Genomic DNA, 19626 nt, shown 5'->3' on the forward strand with positions numbered 1-19626 from the left:
ATGTTTGGCATTATAGGCATAACTGTATCAACAGTTAGCTTTTGAACGGAAATAAATTTAACTGAAAACTGATTAAAATTAACAATTTTCATTTTTTATTGAAAATACCTGCAAAACTGTTATTTCTACTAAACTATTTGTTGAATCAAATGTATAATAAATGAACGTTTAGAATCGCGATATAATCCTCAAAACTATTATCAATTGAATACCAATTAAATTTATTCTATTAATTTAAAAAATTAATGGTACTGTCAATATAATTAATTTTTGAAAATGTAACATGAAAATCATAATAAGCATCATTCGTTTGACATGAAATAAAATAAATTAATAGCACTTTTCACTATTTACGTAAATAGTTTTTCTTTGCATAATATTTTTAATTTGTCTAAAGTTAATTATTTATTGACATCACATTATTCATAATAAATTGAGTTGTTTATTCAATTGAACAGAACCAGTATTTTTTAATTATGATTATAATTTACTAGATTTCCCGTCATTTACAATTCACAGTAGTGAATTTGCCGTGAATGGGGTGTTCAATATTTTGTAAAACAGTTGATATTACAGGCAAGTCGGGAATTTTTTTAAGTTTGTATATTATAATTAGGTGATTGGTTTTTTAAGTGCTGCATTTATAGTTATTCTGCAAGTATATAGGTTATTCGGAGTAAGTAAGTAAGGTCTGAATCGCCTTAATTAATCCAATGTCGTTCATTGAAATGTATATGCGTACCAACGCCCGGCATATCTTGTTCAAACGATGACGTTTGAACTGGTATTTTTCATGCATCCATGGTATTGTTGCAGTGTGCTAAGTATCCTCAAATGTTTGAAACAATAGATCAGAACACCGACTACGAAATATAGTAAATTATTCAGTTTTCACAGCAATTTACGAGTATAGACAATAATAGACATATTAGCGACTTGTATAGCGCAAATGCGATGAATAGTAACCAAGTAAATAGAAGAGAGCTTTGAAGGATGGACGGGAAAATATTTATGTCGACCATCAGTGATCACAGATGATTTGAGCAATGAAGTAGATGGACAGATTAATGAATACCGCCAATTCACAATTTCCGATATGAGTGATATTCTTTTACACAATATCATTTCTAAAAATATGAAATTTCATGAATTAGTTGCAAATTGGGTTCCAATACTGGCTGTTGGAGTACATGAACTGAAAATAATGGTTGATGCTCTTGATTTTTTGGACCGTCCTCTTGAACTAGATTTTTAGAGAAGATTTCCACAGAACCCCCGTCAGTCAATGGAATGGCGTCGCGCAACATCAACGTTGAGTTAAGACCAAGCAGTTTATCTCAACTGTTATAATGACAAATAATATGTTATTCCAACATTCTGGTTGTGTCACTCTTATCCCTTACTGCTTAATTTAGCAAAGGATGATAATGTCACTCTGTCCAGTTTTTAGGTTTAAAAAGCTTTTTCTGATATGATCAATTGGTGTCTCATTCCTTTAATAATAAAAAAAAGTATATTTCCATTAGTAGTGACTTTTATTGAAGAATCTACCGTGTTTTGGGAGACTCGAAATTTTTTTAGTCGAGTTTGTGCATTAAAAATGCCGTGACCAAGGCGATCGAATCTTCTCCGACAAAGCCGTAATGCAACTAGGACTCGAAATATTGCGAAACAAGATTTAAAAAATTGTACTTGATGAGCACCGCGTTAGTATGGTTCGATTTCGAACTTCTCAATCACAAGAGCAAAGCGAGGCAGCCTGCGAAACGACTCTGAGAGATCAACAACTAGATAATTTTCAACGCAAAGGAAGAAATTTATGAAGTACTGATTTGAATCGAGCAGAGTTACGATATGATTGGAGCACTGATTAGTTCGTTCGCATTGGGCAGACAATTTTCAATTCGTCTAGCATTTGCCATGACCATTAACAAATAACAAGGCCAATCTTTGAAAGTTTGTGGTCTGGATCTAAACAATCCATGGTCTTCCATATGTGGTATTTTCATGAGTCGGAAGACTGTCTGTGTTATTTGTTCTTGTGCTTTATACCGAAAAGCGCAACCTGTGCACCAAAAAAAGAATCATTGAAATTTTTTTTTATCTATATTTATTTTCCCAATAAAAAATTGAACTTAATAAAATCCAAAATCTGCTCATTTATTGCTTCTAATGCGGAATAAAGTTCGCCGGGTTAGCTTATATTGGATAGAAAAGAATGAGAAGTGATCGTAACTCGTAGGTTTAGAATTAGTGTGTTAAGCAATGGGAAATATTTCTTTAATATAAATTATTCTCATTCACTTATTTCTTAAGTCCGCCAATACACCTGCAAGTGATTGCTGCCTTGATACCGTTGACATCGTTTTGAAAAATAGTTTACAGAATTATTCAAATTAAAAGTAAAAAATGAATATTAAAATGTATGTTAATAACATGAAATTATTATTTATAGTATTAAAATTTATACTTCTTTGCTTGTTGATATAAGATAATCTCACATTAATTTAATATAAGTTTGTACTTACTAAAATATGTCAATTATAATTATATAAGGTAAAACTCTCTTTAAAAGTTAAATGTATTCATTTTTCAATGATTTCATCGAAATAATTGTAAAATAAAAGGTAGGTGAAAAGGAAGGAAGTTTATGTAATATGCATGAAGGTCAATTGCTACAAGCATGAATAATCGATAGATTACGTAAATACCACTTTTTATTGATAATTCATATATCAATTTATATTATTTTCAATGACTATTTCGATATATAAATGAAACAGTTACATCACATCAGACTTAGTACTGGAAAACATTTATCGATTTGTAAGGAAGTGATATGAAATAAAAAAATTTATGTTTCTGGGTTATAGAAAATATGGCATTTGAATGACGAGATTAATAGTGCCACGTTAATGAGCATGCGTCAACCCACCAGGTGTTATCGTAAAGCCTTTTCGTTCGAATGCAGTGCTTCTCGCTTCTCTGAATGCCTCAGTATTTTGTTCAAAATTAGTTCTTGTCTTTTCGTTTCCATGAAAAAATGTGTGAATAACGATTTGTTGTGAAGTTTCACATGAATCTTCAAAAAGCCGTAAGCGTAATCTATTATTTTCAACGTAAAAAAACGCTACACGCAATGCGTTACAATTTTTACCATGTGAAAGTGCAACAAAAACCTATTATATTTATCGTGTTCACATGTTTTTAAATGGCTCAAGTGTCTTAAGTTGAGAGAATTTACGTTCTAGATGACCTCTGCTAGCCATCTCCATTCAGTGGCTCGCTACGTCTACTACAGAATTGACGTAATTCAAGTGACATTTATACCGAAAACGAATTTAATTGAAGCCTCTAAAAGTCGCCATTATTAATTTTTTCTTATTTTAACTATACTTACAACACAAAAATTATTTATTACACTCCAAAAAAGTAAAAAAAGGAGTATATTTGCAGTTGAACCCACCTAAATTTTATACTTATCGGATCCTGTGCGTCTTTATTTTCTTCCTCATGTCATTTGACTCGCGCCCGAAAAACCGAAACGGAACGGAGCCACAGAAACGCGAGGCGAGAGGAAACACCGTCCATACTCTCGCACTCGCGCTCTTTTGAAAAACTTGGTATACGTGCTATTCACACAACGGTTTTGATAACCTACGGCTTCCCAATATTAAGAGGATTTTTATTGTAGAAATAACTCCCAAAAGTAATATCAAGTTTTTTTTAATTAATTCGATTCAGATTTTTAGTTATATTGATTAATACCTACTCGTATTAGTTCTGATGGCAGCGAGTACGTGACGGTATATTATATCAATGAGTCGCGGATGCGAGGTGTATTAATAAGTCGCGGTATGTGAGAGAAATACTCTGGTTGCTGGCTTAAAGGAGGGATGATGGACACTTACTGGTAGAGGCCTGGTTATTTACAAATACGTATACTATTGTGATTGATGAGTGGAAAATTGGGTGGGAATTTTAGTGTTACGAGAGAAAAAAAAATCCGAATAGAAATAGACAATACAGATAATATGAAAAACAACAAACAAATAACATAAAACTAGAAAGAAAACTAGGGCAACACATCTATTTTTCATACACTCACAGAAATCTTGAGATTACGTGCCCATTACAAAATTAGAGGAAGCACTCCAAGAAAAAGCTATAAATCACACCCTTCTAAAAGTAGTTCTACTTTCTCCAAATAAAATGTTGAATTGACTGGTTTATATGCTTTTTATCCAAATATCTGAAGTAATAAAAATATGGAAATATTTTTCAATGACACTAGCGTAAATCTATAAAAAAGCATTTCCAATCAGTATCCTACATAATACGGAGACTCATATTGCATTTTGTTTTTTTTTTTCGGGGTAGAAAGCGCACAGAAGACGGGAGATTACTACCGTTGGGTAGTCTCGCTCATGGAGTCAAAATGAGCGATTATACTATTCTGAATATGCCTATCAGGAATTAGGGAAGCTCCTAATGCTAATACAATTAAAATATATTTAAAGCGCTGAAACCACAATCAAAAGGTCGTCCTATAACGTCTGGGTGATAATATTGAAAGTGTTCTGTACGAGATGGAAACCATTTTTTATGTCGGATACTTTATTTGTATCCTTTTTATGATATCTTATCATATGTTGGAAGTTTCAATGATTGACAAATAAAAAATATATTTAGGTCACAGTTTAAAACAATTTTAACCTATAAAAAACTTGTTTGTTGTGTTTTCAACATTTTTGAGTGATGAAACTCATAAATTTAAAAACCATAATAACATACAATTAAAAATATATCCATATATTAGATATTCATTATAAATACTCTGTTAAGATATTTTAAGCTGTTAAAAATGAATTTTTTCTTTAAAATCTGTTTTATGGTTGAATATTCTCTAATTTGTGGAAAAAATTTTTAACTCTTGATTCTGATATATAAAAAATGATTGAACATGTATTACTTAATATTCATTTCATTAATTCCAGCCATATTTAGCTCATATGTTTATTTATTTATTTTTTGTGAGAAATGCAGGAAGACTAAAAACACTGTCGAACAATATTCATGCATGATTTATCGGAATCAACTTCAACCTTGTTAAAAGCTCAAACATTTAAATCAACGATAATTATTTTCATTCAAACCTTGTAAAATTGTTTTTAATTTATACTTGTCACTTATCATCCTTATCTATGTCTGTCTGAGTTTTATTTTATATATTTATTTTTCGAATAATTGAATAGAACTTTTAAATAACATACCGCATGCTTTACTACAAGATGTAACATTTTTTTTATCCAAATTGACGTATTTTGAGATTTTTTTTAAATAGACATAGTAATTTTATTAATAATCTATTCATGCCGCTGTCCCAGATGTTGTTATAACACGCGAGGTTCGTTTTTATTACTGCCGTGCATTGTATTTTTTTTAACTGGATTGAAAAGTTTCTTAATCTAATTATACACTACGGAACCAACAATTTTTCAAAAGAAGTAGTCCGAATAAACTAGATATATTTAATGGTACGAGTAAAAGTTTTTAAAATTGCTTTTAAAACAAAGAGATTTGAAAGTAACAATCAACTATTAAACTACTTTTTTAGCATGACACATTTACGTGATTTTGGAATTAGAAAAAGTCGGTTTTTGCTTCCTATTGGTTAGATTGTGAAAGTCGAATAAATATATAAAATACCGTTAATTAGGATTGCTATCGCAGACTTCCCTTCTGTATGTTCCTATAACAAAACCGGCTATAATTGAAACTTTATTCGAAACTCTATAATCATAATTCTTGCATTTTCCGTTGGTTATCGCTTTCTGTTAAAATGCGCCTCTACCAACACAACGTACAGCAACTTTTTTTATATACGCTACTGTATGGTCTATATTTATATAGTTTATATTTATGTACGACAGATTAATAAAACCTCATTACTTATTCAAAACTTGCTACGGTCATTTTAAATATTGTTACAGAATAATCTAAATATTTATTAAAATTTTCAGAAATGTAACTGAGCTAATATAAGTTTTGTTCTTTAATAATATCTTTTGAAGTATTTACTTTCATTTTATAGCGCTCAGATAATTGTTTCAGTACTCTAATTTCTCCTAATTTTTCTCTCCTTATTTTCTCACGAGAGAGCTTTCTTCTCAACATTTTTTTAGGGGTTTCTCGGGATATTACTATAGTTGAGGGTGCTATTGGATATCTGGGCTCTGAAGAGAGATAGTTTTCTTTTAGGAGCCTGAAATTTGAAGAGTTCTATTAATTACAACATACATTTTTATTGAAACCTCAGTGCCATATATTCCTTATTAGAATTGTTTTAAACTAATTACTTACCACTGATGGTTGAACGTATTTAGGCCGTTAAAAAAATGGTGGGGAATGCATCATTAAGCAAACGAACGTTTGAAATAGTATCAGTCTTATAAAACCACATTTGCAAAATGCTTTGAACATAATCGTTTATATACAGTTGGTTCCAATTATCAATTTTCATATTCTTTATCCACGTTTTTCTTCTTTCCAGATATTTAGAAAAGCTGTAACATTTAAATAATAATAAAGGGTACTTCTTTAATACCACAAGATAAATATAAAGTTTTGAATTAGAATTTTTGTAATAACAAATAAAATAACTCCTCATATGTTTAGTAGGTATAATATATCCTTGTCACAGTTCAAATAATTTCCAAACAATGAAAATAAATGGTTACCAATAATCTAAGGATGTATACCCCAGTTATTAATTATCTGTGAAACGATATTCGTGGTTTTTTTCTGGCTGTGACTTTTACAGCCGACATCATAACAGTTTACCATTAAAAAAGTGTAAATCACTGTAGATTCACATCGTGTATTCACTTTTGGCACAAATAAAATGGCGGACTGATCAGTTTTGGTAACAATAGAGTAGCACTGCCAGATATACATCTCCCTTCCATAATCTAAGCTCTGGGTAAAAAATTTATAAATTACTAACTGATCCAATACTATTGCTTAAGCAAGGTTTACACTATGTAGCAGAGCTACATGTAGCACAGTTATATAGCTCAGCTACAAGGTCAAAAAGTGACAATGTAGATCTGCTATATAACCCGGCTATAAAGAAAATTTAAGCCTATTTTCTCTGTTGAAAATATAATTGAATAACTCAATTCACCAACTTGCGTTTTAAAAACAAGTGGTTATCGAATATCAAATTCATTGAACCCAGTATTAGTTTTACAGGTTTCTTTATTTATTAGTTCTTATCTTATACAATAATAATTATAAAATTAGATGAATATATTTATGTTTCAATACAATCACTTTAATAATAATTAAATATTAAATAATTCAAGACTATACCTTAATGGGTATAATCTATAAAACTGACAGAAATACTAAACACAGACAATAATATAGTAACGATAACTTAATGAGGTTAGAGTTCATAATAATAAATAAGTAATTGATGATGATGTGCCGCTTTGAAAAGGGTATTTTTTGGATTACTTAACGATATCACAGTAGCTGCGGCGAAAGCAGCAGCTGCTGAAGGAACTACCTTCTACAGCTCTGCTAAACAGAATGGCATGAAATTTACTTATAGCAGAGCTATATGTAGCTGACGGAGCTATATATAGCTCATTTTTTATGTAGCTATATAACAGTTATATAATGTAAACCCAACTTTAACTGCTACATCGACAATTACGAGTTGTCAGAAGATTCATCTGCGGACAATAAATCAATAGCAAGAATTGATATCTTTACTTTTTTGTTTTAAAATTACGAATATTTTCATCTCATTAGATTTGTATTTACTTTATGAATTTTATTGGACACTTTTTAAGAATTATATTATCGTTCAAGGTTATAAAAAAAATTATATTCTTTATTTTGATATTACGAATTTTATATATTCTCATTTTAATGAAACTTGAAATGTGTGTTTTTGTTTAATTAATTCATACAATTTTTTGTTAATTACCAAAATAGAAAACAAAAAATGTAATAGGTTTGTTCCCAAAAAATATATATAAAAAATATTGTTAGACTATTAGAAAGAACACCAGAGCCGGACTTAGAGTCATCGTGGCCTCCGGGCCAAAATACTTAAGGGGCCTATGTAAGGCGGGCGTTTTACGTGAATTCTTACATCAAGTTGATTTTTCATTATAGTCAATTTATTCATTATTTCTAACGCTTGCATTCATATGTTTAAAAATCAATCATATGGCTCGTCGCGAGGCCCCCCCACAGCGGGGGCCCCCGGCGCACGCCCGGGTTGGCCCATGCCTAAATCCGGTTCTGAAGAACACTATGAAGAGGTTTTATTGAAATTTTCGAATCGCGTGGGAGGTCGATAACAAATTCATTTATTCAAAAACTTGAATATTAGAATTAATAAAACAGAACGTAACAGGCCTAATGGCTGTAACTATCAACTGTCATTATTAACTGGCCATAGTCTTGAAGATTTTTCTTTCCTTCCACATAAAAACTACAAGAATACTACGATATGAAAAAACCCAAACTAGTTGAAAGGCAACGATACTTTAGTATCTAAGTGCTCCTAAATTAACATCACTCAATTGGGTTATAACCCTATGCGATAAATGAAAAAAATTCATTTACTTACCCCAAACCCTCGCCCCGTGCCTCCCACTTACTTCAGTCACTTTAAAGTTGTTGTTGCAAGGGGTGTTTATAGGTAGGGAGGGACTTATTTACTTCAACAAGACCGTAAAATAATCAAGATCGAACATCATTTAAGGTAAGTAAGATGTTTAAAGTTTATTGCAACAACAAATCAACTCAAATTTTTTTTTATTTTAAACAATATGGTTAACCAAGTAACTAATTAAATACTTAATCGTGAACTGAGAGTTAAGATATGTATTCGCAAACTCAGAATTATCTATAATATATTAATCTTGTCTTGTACTTTGTTGTTTAAATATTGCCATATCCACTCCACTTTTTTCCAACATATTCTTGATCCACCGACTGATAGTAGAAGCAGATAGTTTTCTATGGGGCTTTTTAAAAGTGATAAAAAGCCAATCACAAGAGTTTCTTAAATTTTCAATTTCGGTAATATATTTTTTAGGCCCTCTAGCTATACATAATTGAGGATCATCATCAAGGAAAGGTAGAACCAAAAGAGGTTGAGATCTATTTACTGCAGATGTTTTCAAACGCTCTGATTTTTTATTATGATTTTATGAGGTTGGATTGAAATGTTCTTGATATTAATTAAAGTTAAAGTTTGTATTCGATGGCTAGTAGCCATGGCTAACAAAACTGCAGTCTTCTTACTTAAAGCCTCTAGGCTAATATCTTCGGTTCTAAGCGTCTTTACGTAGGACAATACTATTTGGGGATCCCAAATGTTATCGTACCTCGCGCTGGGTGGTCTTTTTCCAAGAAGTCCCTTGGAAAAACTTAAGCTTAATCTTAAGTCTGAAATCTGTATGAATTTAGGGTTCCATAAGTTGCGCCTCTATTAAAATGTATAGTGAAAAAAATCCAGAACATCTTCGACAGTTACCTTGTACGGATCCAGGTTTTTCTTTATACAAAACGTCCACCATAAACGTAGGCCGCCACTGTACTGTTTTAGGGTAAATTCTGTTATTGAGGCTAGGCATACATCTAAGGCTTCTAAAGGCAATCGTCCTTGTATTAGCGCTTGCCTGATAACCTCCCCGCCACCAGGGAAAGGCTTTTTCCCAACGGATGGGGTGATCTGCTAAATAAAAGCAATTCTCTGTTAGGATCTAATACTATGGGATTATCTATCAGTAATGATTTAAATATTGGGTACCATGGTTGTGAACACCATTGAGGTATAACAACAATGCCTTCAGCTTTGTCTCTAATTATTTTTTGTAATACCCTTATTATTAAGGAAAACGGTGGAAATGCATGAAAACTCATCGCATTCCAATCGTGGTATTTTGCAAGGTGTCTTTAAGGTCTTTATTTCAATGCAACAGCAAGAGCTCTCTCCTTGTAACAGATTCATGATGAAAAACATCACACCGCAAGCGTAAGGCATAGCCTCTATATACTTGTTCTCTTCCTCCCCACCCTTTTTTCCCGAAATCAGATAAAAAATGCGTTAAGGCTGAGAGTGTTTCCTGGTACGGCTATTTTGACTTCTGAGTTAATTAGAGGAGGCACAATCGCCTTTAAATTCTCAAGAGGCAGAAATTTATTTACGAGTTCCACTCTAACCTCCTCTTTCAATCCATTTAACAAGAGATTCTCGTAACGTGGGACTAATTCCTGTAGAATTTGTTCTGAAACACTTTTCACCAGCGTCTCTTTTCCCAGAATTGAGTTAATGTTGATGTTGTCTGATGTTTTATCCATAACCTAGAGAAAAAAGGTCATAAACCATATAGCCATTCTAGGCTTGACAAAACCAAAATAATATAAAATAATATAATATAGGTTTATTCATCAACTCAAGTTGATTTATCTTCTAGGATCTTTCCACTCTAGGAAATTCCGAGCTTGTGAACTATGTCAGTTTCCACTCTAGGAAATTTCAAGCTTGTGTCCTCATGTCACTCTAGTAGATATTTTAATTAAATATATTATGAGCATTCTTGGTACATTTTTTTGCTCAACATAGTTTGCTTACCTACGATTACTGGATTAGAGTTGTTATTCTCTTCCTTCGCCGAAGAACGATCAGAATTGTGAATCTTCCGAGGAATGGCTTGGTGAATGACGATAACGCTTTTGCTTTTACTCAATCGCATTTAACCTTCGCATTACTGATTTAAGCATTGTTTTTATCTCAGCACTATCCGATCCTCTATTTCCAGATCTTCCGGATCTCTTCTTGCCCCCGCCCCCATGTAACGTAATAATAAAAATATTTAATTGTGAAATACGATAATTATACTACAATTTATAAGCTTAACCGAAAAACCCGAGTGGGCGACAGAGCACAAAAACGAAGACTGAAGTAAGTGGAAGGCACGGGGTGAGGGTTCGGGTTGTAATAGATAAAAAAACCGATTTCTTTGAATATGGTCCAGGATCGCCGAAGCGGAGGTACTACATATTTATTATTTACTTCAACGAGACCGTAATATAATAGTATTTATATATACATCAACACATTATCAATATACAGTTGTTCTATAATTTATAGTAAAGTTTCACATCCCTAAGGAATTGAAGTACGAAAGAGATTTGCTCCGAGTCATTCGGGATGTCTTTGTAATTAAGTTAGAGCTGAAACTGTAATGTAAATTGGATCTACAGCAGGTACAAATGGTCTATCTATACATTAACACATTATCAATATGCAGATGTTATATAATTTGTTGTAAAGTTTCATATCCGTAAGGAATTTGACTACAGCTGCTACAAATGGGTCTGGCGGGAAAACATTAGATATATATGGGTGAGTTTTGATTTGAATGGTTAAGTCTTGTCTGGAGAGTTACTTGGTTAAGGGGGATGTATAAAGTGTAAGCAATAATTCAAGTTTTGCTGCTACGATATTCTGGATTTACTTTTTGTTGTATTGAATGAAGTGGACTGTATAATTTTATTTTGTATTTAAATTTTCTATTTATTTTAAATGAAACAAAGTCCCATTTATTTTCTGGAAGCAAAGCTTCTTTTATTAGAACCAAAAACGTTCTTACTTCGGTCTATATAACACACATACCCGTTCTTGTATCGCTACATAAAAACGACAAGTAACGAAAAAAGAGAGACTGCCAGAGGCGTAGAGTAGAATGAATTTCTAAATAAAAATTAAACTAAAATTAAAACAAAATCAAACATAGCGCCGGCCTTGAAAGTACCAGCTTTCAAAAAAAATATACATTAAAGAAATAAACATAGCATAAAATTATATACAAGTAAAAAATAAGTACAACCAAATAACCCTTAATCGCCTATAGGTAAAACACATATCTTATTTATGGCACGTTTAGTGATACCGCTGTAAGTCTTTACTGTCACTACTCTAACAAGTCCATCACTGCCTGGATGGGTCTTTACTATGCGTCCCAATTTCCAACTCATTGGAGGGGTATCATCTTCCCTTAAGAGCACCATAGATCCCACTTGGATAGAGTCAATTTGAGTACCTCGCCATTTGGGTCGCTGCTGGAGTAAGTTCAAGTAGTCCTTGGACCACCTAGTCCAAAAGTGCTGTATCATCATAGTAATGTGCTTGTATCGAGATAACTGAATTTTGTGGTCAGCAGGAACAGCTGGCTCTGGAATTGTTTGAATCGCAGTACCGATTAAGAAATGTGCTGGAGTCAAAGGCTGTAGATCATCAGGATCTTCGGTAAGAGGAAGGAGAGGGCGAGAATTTAGGATGCCCTCAATTTGAGATAGAAGAGTATAAAATTCTTCATAAGTAAGGTAAGTGTTGTTAAGTACACGTTTCAAATGGTGTTTAGTAGAGCGAACTGCACGTTCCCACAATCCTCCCATATGAGGAGAGTAAGGAGGATTGAAATGCCAAGTAATCAAGTTATCGGTTATAAACTCTTGAACAACTAGAGATTGGCTTAATTCAAAATACTTTAATAAATCCTTATTTGCCTTTATAAAGGTACTTGCATTATCTGAATAAATGTGCCTACATAAACCACGACGAGAAATAAATCTTTTGAATGCATTAAGGAAGCCATCAACGGTAAGATCACTAACTAGTTCTAAGTGAGTGGCCTTGGAAGAAAAACATATAAACAAACATATATAAGACTTAATGTATTTCTTGTTACGCAGCTTGCTGTCCTTTATTAAATATGGGCTAGCACAGTCAATACCTACCGTATGAAATGGCTTTGATGGGTTAACCCTTGATGAAGGTAGTTCACCCATTTTTTGAATTAGTCCAGTAGGCTGTACTCGAAAACATTTTACACATTTTCGTAAAACTCTGCGGATAGCTTGGCGACCAGAAAGAGGCCAAAACTCATTTCGAATGGTAGCTAGTACTGTTTGAGTACCAGCGTGAAAAAGCCTTTTGTGCTCATGATTAACAATTAATTCTGTGAAATAATTCCTACAAGGTGAGATAATTTGATGTCTTTGGTTATAAAATAGATCAGATTTGTTCAGCCTGCCACCAACTCTCAATATATTTTCGGAATCTAAGAATGGTGAAAGAGGAAGCAATTTGCTTTTACGTCAAATCTGTTTTCCTCATTTGAGTTTGTCTATTTCTGGTTTAAAATTCTTGTACTGTACTGACTTTATCAAAGTACATTTAGCGATATTAATTTCTTCCAAAGTTAGTTCACCTAAATTTCTGAGTTTTACTGACTTTTTGCAATTCGATGCAAACCTAAATAAATACGCAGTCACATGCAATAAAGTTTTGTAATTAGAGTATTTAGATATTATGTCAAAATCATTGCATATCTGTGCTCCCAAGGTTAAATTTATAGAAAGTTTTGTTTCTGGTAAATTTGTAATATCATTATTTGGAGCTAAAGGCTATTGGCTAGAATGCGGCAAAAAGGAGGGCCCATTCCACCACATTTTATATGAGCTAATTTCTGAAGGTTGTACTCCCCTTGATTCGAAATCGGCTGGATTTTCCGAAGAAGGCACATATCTCTATTCATTGTCCATCGTTAAGCTTTGAATTTGAGATATTCTGTTAGCTACAAAAGTCTTAAGAGTACTAGATTCCCTTTTTATCCACGCCAATGTAATTGTGGAGTCACACCAAAACATTATTTTATCAAAGGATAAATTCAATGATTCCAGTAGCCTTGAAGCTAATTGTGCACCTAAAAGTGCTGCCATAAGCTCCAGACGGGGAAGGGTAATTGTTTTCAAAGGTGCTACCTTGGATTTTGCACAAGCTAAACTTACCTTATAGCCAATATTATTTCGGGATAAAATATAAATTACTGCTCCATAAGCGCTTATGGAGGCATCAGTGAAATAGTGAAGTTCTAAGTCAATGGCATTATTGATTATCAGACAACGTGATATTCTTAATTTATTAATTTCACATATGTTGTCATAAAAATTTAAAAACGATTTAACATAGTAATCCGGTAAAACATCGTCCCAATCTACCTTGAGTGACCACAATTTTTGCAGTAAAATTTTTGCCGTTATTGTCACCGGGGCGATTAATCCCAACGGATCAAAAACTTGTGATATTATAGATAGAATCGATCTTTTGGTATAAGTTTTTATACTTAATTTGCTAGCGGAATAACTAAAAACGTCCTCTAAGGGGAACCAAAAGACTCCTAACGTTTTTGTACTGGATCCATCCTTAATCATAAATACCGAGGAAGAGAGATCCAGATTTAAATTTTCAAATATTTCTGTTCTATTTGACGTCCATTTTCGAAGTGGAAATTTAGCAGAATCTAGAATATTTATCAAGTGTTTGATTAAATGAATGGCGTCTTCTACACTGTCGGTTCCTGAGATTAAATCATCCATGTAGAAATTGTTTTCTATAACGTGATTTGCCTCGGGAAAATCCTTTGAATTTTCTATAGCCAGTTGCTTCAAGCATCTGGTGGCTAAAAATGAACTAGGACCTAAGCCGTAAGTTACAGTATTAAGTTCATATTCTTGAACCGATTTGGACTTATCTTCTCGCCATAATATATGTTGAAATTGTCGATCCGAGGGATGTAACTTTATTTGTCGGTACATCTTCTCTATATCTGCCGTAAAGGCAATCTGGTGGATGGTGGATGGATAGCCGTGCAACGATCTTTCTGAAATTGGAGAAGCGTGCTTACGAATTAGGCAAACGGATTGGAATATAAATAAGGAGGGAAGATTCAGAATTTTTAATCTTTTAAAGAAGTCTCTGTAGTGAGCTCTGCTGTTAAGTCCGAGTAAATATCTAACAGCTTTCTTTTGTAGTTTGAAGATTCGCTCAAATTGAGACGCACCACACATACCCCAGAAGGGAAGGGCTCAAGGACTCAATAAAGGTATAATGGACTGTTGAGAAGGTGGATATGTACAGTTCTATTATGCACAGAGTTTAAAAGCTCGAGGTCTGATTTGGAAGCAGAGATGTATGAGTGACAACCAATATCTAATTTTTAGTGAATTAAGGCTCTGTATATTTTGAAAAGAGAATTTTATCAGCTCCCCAGTGGTAATGTTAGAGGATTTTGATAATGTTTAAATAATGCTTAATGATTCATAGCATTCGCTTTTGATTTCTAGGGTATGTTGTTTCCAAGTGAGTTGAGAATCGAATGTTAAACTAAAAATTTTACAGTGATTCACAACGGGAAGGCGGATCAATAAAGGCACATTAGAATATTGTCGGTGGTCGTCTGCTAAATTTAATAATTTCTAAATTTTGCTACGGATAAAGTTAATCCCAATTGGCTTATATTTTTGCTTAGAGAATTTACTGCTGACTGAATTAGGTTAGTAGTAGTTGAAATGGAATAGCCATTACTAAAAATAATTTGATCATTTGCATATGAAGCCTACTTGACGGAAAAAATAGGACCAGAGCAAATATCGCTATTAGCTTGATTAAATAGAGTAGGGCTCAAAATCGACCCTTGGGGAACACCGTCATTTTGTCATATTTGACAATAGAGTGCCATTAGCAGATACTTTGAAAAATCTAACAGTTGGGAAATTCTGTAAAATGTAATATAAGACAGTGCATATTGAGTGACGTTAGTTGATTCAAGACTGATTGTTTACTTATGGTATTTAAACTACTAACAATATCGAATACCGCTGCAGTTACTTCTGGCAACAAAATCAAAATGGAAATATTAGATCTTATTCATTTATCATTGATGTTAATCAAAATCTTATTTTTCCATAGGTTATTAATTCTAAGACTTTATGAAATTAAAATATAAATTCAATGATGACCTATTGATAATAATGGGTGTTATCGACCTAATTACAACATTTCACAGTCAAAAAATAAATAATAACCTTTTATAAGATAAGAATTAAAGATAGAAATTGTTCAGTTTTTTTAACAGATGCTGAATTTATTAAACTTGTTTCTTTTGATCACGAAATGTGAACTCGATTCTTATTTTATTTATAAGTCTCGAGGTCACCAGCTTGAAACTTTGAACTAGATATTAATTCGTCATTAGGTACTGTGGGGTTCATTACCTGACTCTTCATTGGTTCACGATTTCTTCATTTTCTTGGCTCCAATCTGTGTATTTTCGAAATTCTATTTCTTAATCTTGAATTTATTAAGTGTAAACTCTTAATATAATTTTGTAAGCCTTTTTAATTACAATATTTTTTCATGACTTTATAATTTTATTCTCTTTCCATTTCTATTTATACCAAAGTTAAATCATGTATGTACATGTAAGAATTATATCATTTTATATCTATTATAACACTTTTTTAATGTTCTTCGGATATGGGTAAGTAAATTTACTAAGACCTTGAAAAATACCAATTGAATATATTATGCTGCTCTGTTCTAAAAATCTCCCCAGATTCTGACTAAGAAGTGTATTTAAAAATTATTTGTTATCGATTATTACATTTCAAAATTGCATTGCTCTTTGGAACGGGAAAGTTAAAAACCTCAAACTTTGCCCCATCACTCCATAAAGCTTTCTCATACTCGACATGCTTCAAATTTTTACGTTATTTAGCCCACTGCAAGATCTTAATTTTATTATTTAGATGTTTTTATAAGAATGGTTTGCTATCCTTCTAAAAATACTAGCTTCTCTCATTATCCTTTTCAATGTAGAAGTATTCGAAGGTAGATGGTTTTACCCATTTTTAAATGTCTAAAGTCTAAATTTACGAGAAGGAATACAATTCGTATACGATCTTCACAAAAAGATGTCTTGGTCCAAAAAGTATAAATCACAGCACGTTCTCGCGTCTCATAGTGTTAAAGAATAATAAACAAATTAGCCGGTACTTGTCAATTTCAATGTGTTATTTTTGGTTTGTCAGATACTGTTTCTTCCTTCGCTTGTTAATTTGAAAGAGAAATTTGTTAAATTGTATTATTTTGAAATTTTAAATAGATTATGGAATGTGTAAAAACTTTCGACTAAAAGTGTTATTTCTATCAAATTTCTCTAATAATTTCAATGCACTATTCAATAAAATTTTCAAAGACTATTTTCCAAAATATGTCTGGAGTTCTTTCGATGATATATGAGGTGTGGCTATTAAGTTCTGGAAATTTGGTAATCAAAACTGCCGTTACTTCATCATCTGCCTAGCAAAGGGATTCTGCCCTTTTTAATTTAACTTTAGGCTGAAATCGATAGCACGTTTGGTTTGTATTTTGGCCATATATGTTTTAACAAACGATTTTAGTGTTATGTAGAAAATAGAGAATAAGCAACATGTCTTGATACAGTCTTTTTGTAAAATATGGCACAAAATCGAGTGCAAATCGTAGTTGGAGTATTAAAACAAGTGTTTTACTGAACGAAGCGATTCAAATATCCGTCCATATGAAAAAGTATCATTTGAATAGAGTGTGTTATATTCATTCATCATTATTGCCAACATTCCCTACTTGTCAGTTCATAAATTAGTGAATTAGTAGGTTACTATTATCAATATTAATGTCCCGAGTGCATGTCAAATTGTCGATAATTTAATTTTCTCGAGTGCGCGAACGCGCACGAGAGGAAATTATGAGACAATTTGACATGCACGAGAGGGTATTTTGGCAGACTATTTCCTGAGAAAAATTTAATTTAAAATAAACAATAATTGTTCCTTTTCTTAAAATATAAAATTAAAACCAAATGATGTTTATTAATCCTAGACGAAAATTTGGCACTAGTGCAAATTATCGATAATTTGCACTAGTGCAGTATTATCGCTGAAATTTGATCGTTGCTAGGTAAACATAAAATATTACAGCTTTTTGGTTGGCTTAAATTTTTCGAAGGAAATAGTCTGTTCCAACTACAGGATAAAAATGTCACTTGATAAACAGGCTTTCTAAAACGACAGAACATGTTTATTCTATTCTAATATAGTCATCGAATAATAATTAAAAATTCTTCGTTGAAATTTAGATAAACATTAATCAATAATCCTATAACCTTGATAAAGTCGCAGATATAATTTCAGATTAAACTAGCTTTATCGGGGATTTTATATAAATAATATTTCAACAAAAGACTTTCTTTGTTTTTTTCTAAAAATCGTTAAATATATTTTCGTAAAATATACTATGTGTTCATATTTCACGTAATTTAATAAACATCTTTATACCGCCTTCTAAATATAGTTCTTCCAAAGATGTCAAGGCTTAAGCCAATTATTTTCAATATCTGTGTAAGCCACAGCTGAAATGGCCTTCAGTACCTTCAGCGAATTAGTTATTATGACTTCAATGGACTCACATTAACCGAAGCGGATTTTTCACTATTGAGAAGAGGAAAAAGTCACCACATCTGACGAAAGTGGTGTCTGAGTGATGACTATCGTACCGTGTCGGGCCAAAAATCAGTGACAATTACGCTCGAATCTTACAGCATATTATCGTGATGAAAAATCCGTGAATTTACTACCCACAAATCCGGTCGTTGATTGTTTGACCTGAAACAAATCGAAGGTGAAGCAACAACGGTATTAAGAAAATATAAGACTTGATTCACACAAGTTTGATGAATATAGGGTCTTCATCTACGTTGTTAAGTATCTCTTTTGTAATCTACTCAGCGTTATATTTGCAAAAGATTCAGGTCTTTTGGTACTAGTTTAGAATTGATACGCCTCATGCCCAAATTATTAACCAAAATTTGTTGAGTCAATCAATGAGAGACGATGAGAGCCACTGTCTACGAGTGCCGACATGACAATTTTCAAACACCTTTTTCTTTGTTATGCGACTCGCATGAAGCAAGTGTTCCGTAGCTGTAATTCCATGGGAAACCCAAGATATCCAGCAAACTTGTTGCTCAACTTTTTTCCCATAGTCTATATCATAAAATAAATTTCTCGCATCGTAAAGAACAGGTAACTAATACAAAGTAATTGACATATGGCGCTCGAAAATGCTAACGATTCGATTTAAAATTGATCAAATCGTGTATACAAATAAGAAGTTGAACAATAATGTGGAAGTCTTGGTCTTTACACAAGAAATTGTATATATCAGATATCAACAATGAGCAAACGTAAACGAGGTTTGTCAAAAATTTATTTTTTCTTTAGAGTAAAATACCTGTATGATTAACAAGATTATTGTAAAGAACAAATATTCAGGATTAGAGATAGCTTTGAAATCCTTGAAATTATTTATTTACTCCCAAAAATATTTTTTTTATTATATTATATTTTATTATTTTATGATTATAACTTTCTAAAATTACTACTTTATCTAGACGTCCGAAATTAAAAATGTCTACAGCTTTTCGAAATGTTTTATTATAATCATCCCCTATTTGGGCAATCTCAATTTTTCCTTCCCGATGACGTTTTACAGTTACAATATGTATTGATCAAAACCGTGAGCAGATTAAGTTGAGTTGATTGTGAGTTGAGTTTCATGCAAGATCTCGCACTTGCGACAATATCGGTTTGGTGCCATTTTTATTGCGTGCAAGTTGCAATTCTAGGAAGAGAATAATTTCTGATGTGCTG

The 19626-nt window shown here is 32.4% G+C and overlaps 1 protein-coding gene across 3 annotated transcripts in view; it reads left to right on the forward strand.

Annotated features, from left to right (window-relative positions):
- LOC130448458 (ATP-binding cassette sub-family D member 1) overlaps positions 1-19626 on the forward strand; it is a 142178-nt gene that overhangs the window by 38455 nt on the left and 84097 nt on the right. The window contains exon 1 of one of the 3 annotated variants that reach the window (XM_056785857.1): positions 493-576. The exons of 1 other annotated variant lie outside the window; for it this stretch is intronic. The gene's annotated coding sequence lies outside the window, so the exon portion shown is untranslated. Of the gene's footprint in view, positions 1-492; positions 677-19626 lie in introns of those variants that run through there. One more of the 3 variants, XM_056785855.1, reaches the window with a different exon arrangement.

Source organism: Diorhabda sublineata, chromosome 8 (genome assembly GCF_026230105.1).
Source record: "Diorhabda sublineata isolate icDioSubl1.1 chromosome 8, icDioSubl1.1, whole genome shotgun sequence".
Lineage (NCBI taxonomy): Eukaryota > Metazoa > Arthropoda > Insecta > Coleoptera > Chrysomelidae > Diorhabda > Diorhabda sublineata.